This window comes from Lolium rigidum, chromosome 6, assembly GCF_022539505.1.
Source record: "Lolium rigidum isolate FL_2022 chromosome 6, APGP_CSIRO_Lrig_0.1, whole genome shotgun sequence".
NCBI lineage: Eukaryota > Viridiplantae > Streptophyta > Magnoliopsida > Poales > Poaceae > Lolium > Lolium rigidum.
The window spans coordinates 287761715-287775109 of NC_061513.1; positions in this window are offsets into that span (position 1 = coordinate 287761715).

Below are 13395 nucleotides of genomic sequence, written 5' to 3' on the forward strand. Positions count from 1 at the left end.
CGCTAACTAAAGCCATGATTCATGGTGGAAGTTTCAGTTTGGACAATTAATCCTCAATCTCTTATGAGAATTTTAATTGTTGTTGAATGCTTATGCATTAAAGAGGAGTCCATTATCTGTTGTCTATGTTGTCCCGGTATGGATGTCTAAGTTGAGAATAATCAAAAGCGATAAATCCAATGCGAGTTTTCTCCTTTGACCTTTGTACAGGCGGCATAGAGGTACCCCTTTGTGACACTTGGTTGAAACATATGCTATGCAATGATAATCCATGTTAATCCAAGCTAATTAGGACAAGGTGCGAGCACTATTGGTATACTATGCATGAGGCTTGCAACTTATAAGATGTCTTATACATAACACATATGATTTATTACTACCGTTGACAAAATTGTTTCTTGTTTTCAAAATGAAAAGCTCTAGCACAAATATAGTAATCCATGCTTCCCTCTGCGAAGGGTCATTCTTCTACTTTATTGTTGAGTCAGTTTACCTACTTCTTTCTATCCCAGAAGCAAACACTTGTGTCAACTGTGTGCATTGATTCTTACATGTTTACCTATTGCACTTGTTATATTGCTTTGTGTTGACAATTATCCATGAGATATATATGTTGAAGTTGAAAGCAACCGCTGAAACTTATATCTTCCTTTGTGTTGCTTCAATACCTTTACTTTGAATTTATTGCTTTATGAGTAACTCTTATGCAAGTCTTCTTGATGCTTGTCTTGAAAGTATTATTCATGAAAAGTCTTTGCTATATGATTCATTTGTTTACTCATTATCTTCATCATTGCTTCGAATCGCTGCATTCATCTCATATGCTTTACAATAGTATGATCAAGATTATGATAGCATGTCACTTCAGAAATTATCTTTGTTATCGTTTACCTACTCGAGGGCGAGTAGGAACTAAGCTTGGGGATGCTTGATACGTCTCAAACGTATCTATAATTTCTTATGTTACATGCTACTTTTATAAGGATACTCACATGTTTTATACACATTATATGTCATTATTATGCATTTTCCGGCACTAACCTATTGACGAGATGCCGAAGAGCCAGTTGTTGTTTTCTACTGTTTTTGGTTTTAGAAATCCTAGTAAGGAAATATTCTCGGAATTGGACGAAATCAACGCACATGGGCCTATTTTTCCACGAAGCTTCCAGAAGTCCGAAGAGGAAACGAAGTGGGGCCACGAGGTGGCGACACAATAGGGCGGCGCGGCCCAAGCCCTGGCCGCGCTGGCCTACTGTGTGGGCCCCTCGTGACGCCCCCTGACCTACCCTTCCGCCTACTTAAAGCCTTCGTCGCGAATACCCCAGTACCGAGAGCCACGATACGGAAAACCTTCCAGAGACGCCGCCGCCGCCAATCCCATCTCGGGGGATTCAGGAGATCGCCTCCGGCACCCTGCCGGAGAGGGGAATCATGTCCCGGAGGTCTCTTCATCGCCATGATCGCCTCTGGATCGATATGTGAGTAGTTCACCCCTGGACTATGGGTCCATAGCAGTAGCTAGATGGTTGTCTTCTCCTCATTGTGCTATCATGTTAGATCTTGTGAGCTACCTATCATGATCAAGATCATCTATTTGTAATGCTACATGTTGTGTTTGTGGGGATCCGATGAATATTGAATACTATGTCAAGTTGATTATCAATCTATCATATATGTTATTTATGTTCTTGCATGCTCTCCCTTGCTAGTAGAGGCTCTGGCCAAGTTGATGCTTGTGACTCCAAAAGGGAGTATTTATGCTCGATAGTGGGTTCATGCCTCCATTAAATCTGGGACAGTGACAGAAAGTTCTAAGGTTGTGGATGTGATGTTGCCACTAGGGATAAAACATCGATGCTTTGTCTAAGGATATTTGTGTTGATTACATTACGCACCATACTTAATGCAATTGTCTCGTTGTTTGCAACTTAATACTGGAAGGGGTTCGGATGATAACTCTGAAGGTGGACTTTTTAGGCATAGATGCATGTTGGATAGCGGTCTATGTACTTTGTCGTAATGCCCTGATTAAATCTCATAGTACTCATCATGATATATGTATGTGCATTGTTATGCCTTCTTTATTTGTCAATTGCCCAACTGTAATTTGTTCACCCAACATCTGTTTATCTTATGGGAAATACAATCCGGTCCTATTCTTTACATCTGAAATACAATCTACTGCAATTGTTCTTCACTGTTCTTCGCAAACAATCATCATCCACACTATACATCTAATCCTTTGTTTATAGCAAGCCGGTGAGATTGACAATCTCACTGTTACGTTGGGGCAAAGTACTTTGATTGTGTTGTGCAGGTTCCACGTTGGCGCCGGAATCCCTGGTGTTGCGCCACACTACACTCCGCCGCCATCAACCTTCAACGTGCTTCTTGACTCCTACTGGTTCGATAACCTTGGTTTCTTACTGAGGGAAAACTTACTGCTGTGCGCATCACACCTTCCTCTTGGGGTTCCCAACGGACGTGTCAACTGCACGCATCAGCGCCGCGCCATCTTCGCCGGACGACGCCTCGCCTCCGGCTCCGCCTCCTCCGCCACCGGCCACGGGGCCCCTCACGCGCGCCCGTGCAGGGATTCGCGTCCCGAACACGCGGTACCGCTCGGACGAGTACGTCTGCACCGCGTCGACTTCCGCGCCTTCACCATCCACACCATCGCCCCTGCCCGCCTCTGCCCGGGCTGCTCTCTGCGACCCGCAGTGGCTTGCGGCCATGTAGGACGAGTTCGACACCCTGTAGCGGAACCAGACATGGACGCTTGTTCCCCGACCCCCTCACGCCAACATCATCACCGAGAAGTGGGTCTTCAAGCACAAGTTCCATCCGGACGGTACTCTCGACCGTCATAAGGCGCGGTGGGTGTTTCGTGGCTTTCGCCAGCGTGCCGGCATCGACTTCACCGACACCTTCGCCCCGGTTGTCAAGCCCGGGACGATCCGCACCGTCCTTCAGCTCGCAGTCTCCCGTGCGTGGCCCGTGCACCAGATGGACGTCTCCAACGCCTTCCTTCACGGCCATCTCGAGGAGCAGGTCTTCTGCCAGCAGCCCACGGGTTTCATCGACAGCGCCCACCCCGACCATGTGTGCCTGCTCTCGCGCTCGTTATACGGGCTCAAGCAGACCCCACGCGCCTGGTACCGCGCATCGCAACGTTTCTTCACCAACTTGGCTTCCGCTCCACCCGCTCCGATGCCTCGCTGTTTGTGTACAACAATGGCGCCACCACCGCGTACCTGCTGCTCTACGTCGACGACATCATCTTGGCGGCCAGCTCCACGGACCTCCTGCGACAGATCACCGAGCATCTTCGCGCTGAGTTTCTCGTCAAGGACTTGGGGCCCCTACACTACTTCCTCGGCATCGAGGTCGTACGTCGCACCGACGGCTTCTTCCTTCATCAGCGCAAGTACGCCGACGAGCTCCTGGACCGCTCCGGTATGCTTAATTGCAAACCCGCGGCCACGCCTGTCGACATGAAGTCCAAGCTCTCCGCTGCGGATGGTTCGTTGGCCACGGACGCGTCATTTTATCGCTCCATCGTCGGTGCCCTGCATTACCTCACCTTGACCCGCCCCGAGCTGCAGTATGCTGTCCAGCAGGTGTGCCTTCACATGCACGCTCCGCGGGATCCTCATTGGGTTGCGGTCAAGCGGATCCTCCGCTACATTCGTGGCACCATGGACTTCGGCCTCTCCCTCTACGCCTCCACCGCCACGGACATCGTCCCCTTCTCGGACGCCGATTGGGCAGGTTGCCCCGACATGCGTTGCTCCATGTCTGGCTACTGCGTCTACTTCGGACCTTCGTTCATCTCCTGGTCGTCTAAGCGACAACCCACGGTCTCTCGCTCCAGCACCGAAGCGGAGTACCGGGCTGTTGCTAACGCGGTTGCCGAGGTCTCCTGGCTGCGGCAACTTCTCGTTGAGCTCTCATGTCCTGTTGCCAAAGCCACCATGGTCTATTGCGACAACGTCTCCGCCGTCTACCTCTTTGCCAACCCGGTCCACCATCGCCGCACCAAGCATATTGAGATGGACATCCACTTTGTTCGAGAACAGGTGGCCCTTGGACACATTCGAGTACTTCATGTGCCCACCTCCCAACAATTTGCGGATATCATGACCAAGGGTCTCCCTACGGCATCATTTGAGGAGTTCCGGTCCAGTCTATGCGTTCGACCAGGCGATCCATATCTTTGTATTTATTATTGGACCCACCTCCTTCCTTGTATAGTCGAGGACGTGGCATATATAACGCCATATGCACCCAATCAATACATTGTGAGTTGCATCCCTTTCTACACTCCCTGCCACCTGCTCCGCCGCTGACGAGATTATCAGTTTAGTACGGCAGTAAGGGGTGATACACAATATCCACACTGTAGATTCAACAATATATGCTCTCTTATTGTTGAAAGTTCAGATCTCAAGAGTCAATTAATAACGCGCAACTTCTAAAGATTTTCTACAAGAGGTAGTGGGGGAACTCTTTAATAATAGTATTTAATATTGGAATCTAGTAATATAACCTTGTAAGATACATAAATTAATAAGTGATATATATGGTGTTTAAGATTTTTAATATTTTATATATCACGACCTTGGATGCATTTTATAAGGGCATGCACAATGATCTTATCTTTAGGAGAGAAAAATGAAAAACATCTTTTCTTCTCTTAACTAAGAGTTCATATCTTCGCAAGTATGATAAGGCATTTTCTCCATTGTCTGAGATGTCTTATCTTATACACAATTTTCTTTTGTATTTTAAATCATGATAACATTTAAGGATCATGCAAACCGTAATTATAGGAGATAACACTAAGATATGGCAGTTATTGTACATGGTCTAAACAATTCTCCTCACGAGATATTTTTCTATAGATATTCTAACTTTCATAATGATGTTGGTTGGCATCATCTGACTATATAAAATCAAATGATTAATGTGGTAAATACATATAAAAGCAAGATGCAATCTTACTAGATTTTCCTATTTAAAACGGAGATCCTCCAAGATTTGATTGTGCTACCTCTATATAATACCCCCACAAGGGCATAGCTTGAGAAATATAAACCATAAAGATATATAGTTCTAGAGGGGCCAACAATACGAAAGTATTCAACATGGCATTTATCAAGAACAACAAAAGAGCTCTTTGCTGGGTAGTCCTTCTTATGATGTCTACCACTTTATTGTCATGTCAAGCAATGGCGCGAAAAAAAGGTACACTTATTTGTTTATACAATTAGTTTTGTAATGTCTGAGCATACCTTTGGTTATTCAGGTAATCTCTAGTAACTTTTGCAACTTACAATGCATGCATCTATATGTTACGCAGTGGGCACAGCTGCATGGGATGCTTTGTGTGGAAGTTTTCCAGCATGCACGAACCCGACGCCAAACAACGTTAATCTTTGCAGGATTAACTGCCAAATGTATGGCTACAATTTCCGTAACAGCTACTGCCTCGACATGGGTGAATGTTGCTGCTCAATTAGAGTACCAAAGAAATGATGGGAACTATGTATTATTATGTGCGAACAGTTCAAAATTTTATGATATATTGTGGCCATTAGGACTTGAAAGAAGATTTCAAAGAATCCTTCAACAATTTCGTTTTTGAAATAATTAAATCTTGTCTGTGAAGAAGTGAACATTGGTTGGATTGTACATCCATTCTCTAACTAGATGGTTCCCCGTGCGATTGCTGGCAAATGTCGTCACAAGTTGGTGTACATATTTCTTAGCAAAGAAAAAATGAATCATTAAAATTAGTACTTTGACTTATTTCATGGAATTACTTATGCGAAGTTAAACTCTAAGCATCTCTTTCAGAAATGAACTCAACTAACATTATGAGAGATGGGGCCAAACCAAAATATTTCGGCCAGTGAAAAATTATAGAAAATTAGAGTTTCGCTACAAAAAGAATTTGTGAACTTGTTCTTATGATCTCATATGAAAAGTTAATAGATTTCTCTAAGAAAGCACACCAAGAAAAATATACATGCTTTCACCAACAATTATTACAATTTAAGGTGTAGCAAGAGCAAGATTATAAGAAAATAACTTTTTAAAAGATGGTAAGAAAACAACTATACCTCTTTTATTTGTACTGATACTAACAAAAATGATAATATTTGTTGAGCTAGCAACTTCCAAAGAGGCTAATCTCAAATCCCATACTGGTTCAACATGAAAAATAAAATATGCAGACTGGAGTAAATTGAATGAATAATTTAAAGAAAACGAAAGATGATCTTACCTACCGTATAAATACCTATATAAAGGTTGGCTGATTTCTCGCGATTGAGCAGCTCAACATCACATGGTGCTGTTCACGCGATATTTTTCGTCAATCGAAACGACTGCTAAAAAACAGTTTCTGAACAGTAGGATGAAGAGTGCTCGATGTACATGTTAACACGAACAGTATGATGAACAGTCTCACGGTTAGACATGCAGAAAAACTCGATTAGGGGCTCCTAACTGACGCTTCACACAAAGCGTACACAGCCGACGCGCACCAGCCCTCGCTTTCTCTGTTGTACGAGGGCCGATCCACTTGGCACTTCCGGCTGGTTCGTCTCATTCGGATTCCAGCGATGATACTGGTAACCACCTTACCTGGATAGATTTTATATTTCTTGTTTGTTTTGTTCCCTTTTGGTTCTTTAAATATAAACATTTTAAAAAAAATTAGACGATTTTAAGATTTGAAATTTTCATATTTTAAATATAAAATATTTAGATTTAAAAATTATTCAGATTTCAAAAAAATTCTGATTTTTTTATAAAAACAAAATTTTAAAATAATTAGATTTGAAAATGTTCAAAAAAAAGTTTACATTTAAAAATGTGTTGATTTTAAAAAAATTGTATTTTGAAAAAAAATGTTCACAATTGAAAATATTAAGATTAAGAAGTTTAGATTTGCAAACTTGTTCAGATTTGAAAAATATGAAAAAAATAAAAAAAGTTCAGAATTGAATATGTTCAAATTAAAAAAAATCGAAATTTGAGAATGTCTGCATATAGAAATAAAAGTAGAAAAGAGAAAAAAGGAAAAGTAGCGCGAAAACAGAAATACAAAAAGAAAAAATGGGAAATCTAAAGGTATAATAGATGCCCTCCATAGGGGGTCTCACAACGATTTGAGCACGTGGACCGTCGGATCTTTTCATCGGTGCATCTCGTCCGTTCGTTTTGTGCACTACTCTCACTAGCTATCCCCATGCAATTGCCGATTGTTACCCGCCTTCGGCTGCATATGGGCTCCACCTTTGCCGGCCCGCACGTCAGCCACTGCGGCTGGAATCTCTGTCGGGTGCACTGGCGTCGGGAAATCTAAAGGTATAATAGATGCCCCCCATAGGGGGTCTCACAACGATTTGAGCACGTGGACCGTCGGATCTTTTCATCGGTGCATCTCGTCCGTTCGTTTTGTGCACTCCTCTCACTAGCTAACCCCATGCAATGGCCGATTGTTACCCGCCTTCGGCTACATATGGGCCCCACCTTTGCCGGCCCGCACGTCAGCCACTGCGGCTGGAATCTCTGTCGGGCGCACTGGCGTCGGGCAGTGGATCTCCACCCGTAGGGGTATTTTCAGTCTTTCGCGCCTGCCATATAAAAATGAGATCGACTGACGGAAACCCTAGCCGCCTTGCCCAATCGATGTGCGCTCTCACAATCCCCTAACTCCTCCGCGATTCTCTCGCTCCGTAGCTCGGTGGCCAGCGAGAGCTTTAGGCGGAGGCCGCCACTGCCATGCACGATAAGGAGGCGAGCGGGGAGGGCGCCTCGCCCCGGAGCTCGATCGTCGGCGAGCGCCGCTGCCGCGCACATCCTCCTCTCCCAATCGTCGGTGTCCCTAGCCCAGAGCTCTGCGTTGTTCCCGTCTTCTTCGGCAAACGAGGCCGGGCTGCAGACCTTCGGCTCGTGCTGCTCCGCGCGAGCAGCAACGGAGCGGGAAGAAGCCCAGCCACAGGCACACCCCAGCGGCGGCGCAGATAGGCCCCTCCTTTTCCGTGCTTCCTCCTCCTCGCCATTCTTCCTCCCTCCGTCCTCTGTGATTTCTCCCCTAAGTCGTCCCTCCCTGCAGCTCCCAAACCCTAGACATGAACTGTTTTCACTTGAATCATGTCTGATGTGTGTAGACATGAACTGTTTTCAATGGCTTCTTAGTTCTAAAATCAGGTCCACTCTTGATGTATTGTTATGATATTCCCGTTGTGTTGTGAACATTTTAAGTAGCTCTCAGGGAACAACTTATCTCGCACTTTAGGATGTTGGGCCCTCTCTCATGATCACTTCAAAAAATAATTATGTTAGGCGGCTGCCTCTTGAAAGTGCTATTAAATTATTTTTTAGATAAAATATTTTAGAGGTACATTATATTTTCATATGGTTTGTATTGTAAACACATGTCATGATACTACTAATACACATAATATTTTAACCAGTGATTGACTATGTGAAAGCCTGGCTGATGTGTGGATTGATAATACTCAGTTCATATAAATGTTTAATACATTCCTCTATTTTTTGGTAGTATATAAGAGTTTGCTACTTCGTGATTTTGTTATCTCAATTTCACCTTGATTGACTTTGTTTTGTAAAACTTAAAAATATATTATCATTTTACTACATGATTATTATCATTATTATACTACCTGTAATTTGGCCCTAATTTCACGGGATCGTGCGCCAAGACGCATATTTAAATCTAGTAACAAAGATACCTGGCCTCCGCCGGAAAACCAGGAAAAACCGAAAAAACAAAGAAACCCAGAAGGGCAAGGTTCCAAAAACAAGAACCCCAGGATCCCTACAAGCCTGCTTAAAAATGCGACAGCTAAAAGAGGGTACGCGTTAAGTTGGTATCCTTCACGTCTGGCCTCAAATAGGGTTCGTCAGATCCATCGATCGATTCCTGAAGGGTCAATTAAGCTTATTTCACGCTTTAGGCATCTCCACCAGGGCGAACGGATGCTGATTGACCGTTTGCGATCGCGCGTCGAAAAATGCGTCTAGAATCAGGTCCAGCGGCCCGGCGTATAGTGATCGGGTTGTCCACGGAGACGCAACCGCGGCCCAAATATGCGTCGAGTTTGCGTCTCCGCGGACGATGCGCGGTCATGTCGAGTGACCGCCGAATCTCACATGGGGCCCGCGCGTCAGACACAGCTAACGTTCCAGCCAATGGCCATTCCCAGCCCCAAAAATTTAAAGTTGACCGGTGCCAACATTCCAGCCCCTTGCGATGTACGTCCTCATCGCCGCAGCCATCATGGATTCCGAGGAAACTCTCGCAGCCACCGCCCTAGACTTTCCCATAGCCACCGCCACAGCCCCGATGGAGACTGCAACTTTGGCCGGCTCAAAGAGTGCCGCTGACGGAGGCCAGGAAAGCTAAGCGGAAGGCGCAAAAGAAGAGGCGGGCGCAAGAATCTGAAGGAGAGGAACGCAAAGGCAGCCATCCAGTAGGCATAGTTCGTTGCCCAAATTTCCTGGCAGATGGAGGTGAAAGCCAACGCCCATGTAGGCCTCCATCCGGGCTTAGCGGAGGCCATGATCTTCATCAAGCAAGAGAGGATCGTTCGCGTCTCTCCCCGGTCTCGTCGCTCCCGACCTGAACCGGAAGTCGAGAAGCGGTGACTCGTGGCCGGCCTCGACATGAAAGACGCGATCAGTCCCGGAGGAGAACATGCGGGTGCCCCGCACCCTATTTGAGGAAATGACACCTTCTATCCCGATGATGGATGACACGGTACACTCGCTCTCTCATTGTCTTGCTCTGTCGTGAGCCATTCGTCAAACGTCCGGTGATTTGTAGGACTATTGGGCTGGACGCACTGAGGCCGGTATTACGGCCATGATCTTCTGCGACAGCTTCGTTAGCGAAGGCGGCGTCGAGACAGGGCGCAAGATCGTGGCATAGAGACGCAGGATCAGTGGGCACAAGCGCTGGATGGGGCGGACATCGATGGTGAACGACTGTTCTCCACCCAGCCCACGCAGCCAACAACCGTCTGCGTCGATGTCGATGAGGAGGTGATAACTAGAAGAACAAAGATCAGTTGTACCTAGTTTCGAAATAAGATTATCGAACCAGGAGAAGCTACTAGATAGGGTCTTAATGCCTCTTGCTATTTTCTACTAAATATTACTTAATAATTATTTTCTAATCTCAAAATGATTAAAAGGGTTGTTGTAAATGGTTGCAGGAAAGGTAAATAAAGCAGTAAAAACGTTGTAAGGAAAAGGTTGAAACTTAATAAGATAAAATGTTCTTAGGGATTATTGGATCCACCTCTAGCAATATGATTCATGTTAATTAAGATAAAATATTGTTTTAATCATGTTGTGTGTGGGAGAGCTCCGTAATAAGATGCGCCCAGAAAATCATCGGTCACCGCATCTCTAAATAACCACATCATCTAGCCTTCTGCAGCCACATATGGACTAGTGATGTTTAAGTGGTTGTAACATCCCAAGAGTAGCACCGTAGTCCCCTTTTTTCCTTTCTTGCATTGTTGTCATGTCATCATGTTGCACTCATGGATATCACCACCTTTTTGCTTTTATAAAATTGCATTTGGTTTTGGCTTTGCTTTGTTTGCTTGTTATTCTTCCTCACTTCCTCTTTCTTGCTTCACCCCCTCCCTCTTGTGATGTTTCAAGAAAAGATGTCAAACCAACTATATCCCTCTACTGGACCTACTTTCAAATAGGTCATGCAAAAAATTTCTATTTTTCTTGGTTGCTATTAAACCAACCCCTCTCTTTCTATTTTTGCAATGCACATGCTTTGAACCTTGAGATGTTCACATTCTCAAATAGTTGAGCCCATTATGGTTTTCCAATTATTTTGAACTCCAAATATTTTTGCATTCTCTTAAATCTCTATGGCTCCCTCTACTTTTTTTCTTCTTTTATTTTCTCAAGCCTACCATGTTGGTATACAATAATTGAGTTCTTCCTTGAATTGAAAGTGCAGTTCAACTTCAAAATATTATCATCTCAAATTTCAGAGAAGTTTGCAAATTCACATATGTTTTAAAAGAGAAAAGAAAAGGAAGAAACAAAAACAGGAAAAGAAATAAAGGAGGAAAACCTATCTAACCCAGGCCTAAAGCTAACCAACCCAACCCACCTAGCAACCAACACGGCAGCCTCCTTTTTGTTTGGCCCAACCCACGTACTTGTCCAGGAAAGGAGCAAGCTAGTCTGAGGCCCTGTTTGTTTGGACTTCTGCTTCTGCTTTTAGAGCTTTTAGGGTCTAAAAGCAGCAGCCCAAACAAACAACAACAAATAGAAAAGCGCTTGTTTGAAGCGCTGTGGCTAAATGAACTAGTAACCGGGAAGCTGGGCGAGACCTGCTTCCCGAGCTTCCCCCGCTTCCCGAGTGTCGAAGGACCGAACTATCCCCTTCACTTCACATTATTTACGAAAAAACTGCCATCGAAATGTCCCCCGGCTTCCCGAGCTTCCCAGTGCTGATTTCCCCTACTCCCGGTCTCCCGTCCCCTTCAATGGCAGGGATGCAGGGCAGGGTTAGGGTTTGCCCGCCGCAGCTGCGCCGCCGTTCCCGGCCGCTCTCGCCGCTAGTGACCGCCGCCATCGCCCCAGGACTCGTCCCCCGCTCGGTTCCCGTCCTCCTCTTGCTCGTGCCGACATCCTGCTCCGTCCCCGCAAGCTCTGCTTTGCCGCCGAGCACCTCCGCCTTCCTGCCGCACCAAGCAGCTGCGACGCCGCAACGGAGAAGCTAATTCCCCTCATTTACTTGTGAATTTCTTATCTGTGCGTGCTTGTGCTATTTTGGTATGGACAGATCGGCGCCATCTTCATCCGCTCAGCCCGGCGTTGATCTCCGTCGCGTCGTCGTCCATGAGATCTTGCATGTCGATTTGCTCAAGATCTGCTCCGATGCGCGTCCTGCTCGCTGCCGATGCGAGTCCTTTCCGGGGCGCACCGGATCGAGTTCATCTTCAGCAGCCTCGTGGGATCGAGTTCATCTTTAGCAGCCCCACCACCTCCCATCTTTTGGATTCTTTTTTACATGGATGGCTCCAAACCATTTGGCGTACAAGCTAACAGCGCTACTGCTAATCTTTCACGGAAGATTCTCCACCAACGATGATTAATTCTTCTAAGGCCTGAAACACTCACTCTTGAACTATCCATTATGGAGGAATTGTACTATCTTACGATGAATATATACACCATCTTATATGTTTGATAATATGGATATCTCTTGTAATATTATTTACACTTTTCTACAAAAGCCACGAACACTATCAAAATAAATTCTAACCAAACACTCCAAAATTATTTGATACAAAGCGTGTTTTTCAGTTCTACATGCTCGGCAGATGTATCATGTATGCATATTGCTTTTTCTTGCGAATAAATATTGCTTATTTTTGGATTATAACCTATTTTTATAATTTGTTTAAAATATTGGAATAAGATTTAACCAAAATTAGTTGATTCGTGTCAAATCAACATTTATACAACTTCTTCAGCATTCAGGGGTATTTCAGAGATTTCATCCTTCATCACAGCTACGAGCGGCCATTAACAAGCACTCTCGCCAAACATCAAATCTCTGCTTCTCATGAATCGCTTCTCCGCATACACTTTTCTACAGCTCAACAGTTACAGCTGCTTCTCAAAAGCTGCAGCCCAAACAAACAGACCCTGAGCCCAGTTTCAACATCTGGGAGAGGTCCAGTTCAACGTCTTCCTCATCGAACCAACTAGTGCAGCACCACATGATCTCCTCCCATCACATCGATGCTTGCCACCTAGCCCTTTCCCTACCTATCTAGTACTAGTGTTTTAATGGAGATAATACTCCACAGTATTGGGTAAATCTCTGCTGTCACTCAATCGCCACAAAAATCCCATCCTCAATCCAATAAGTAGAGATAGAGTATTGGGAACTGAAAAAATTACACTAAAATTTAGAAAAAAATAGGGATAAGTGGAGATTCAACTCGCTCATACTCTAGAACCAAACATGCATTTACAATAAGTTAAGAATTTGAAGTTTTGAGCGAATTGCTAATTCCCACTAAAACTCTAGTATCAAACAAACCCTTAAGACACCAGGAGGCCGTCACCGAACCCTAGCTGCCCTCTCCCTCGTCACAGCGCTGCCCCCTCCTTTCTCTTCTTCTGTGAGTTGAGAGGGTTTTACCGAGGACGCCGTCGACCGCCACCGACGGTATGGTCGTCCCCAAGCTCACCTGACCAGCGAAATCGCACCGCCACATCTTCCTCTTCCTCAAGGTCTACTTCACGGAACAACACCCGCCAAGTTCTGCTCGGTTTTCTTCCCTGACGCCACTAGTGGAAAAC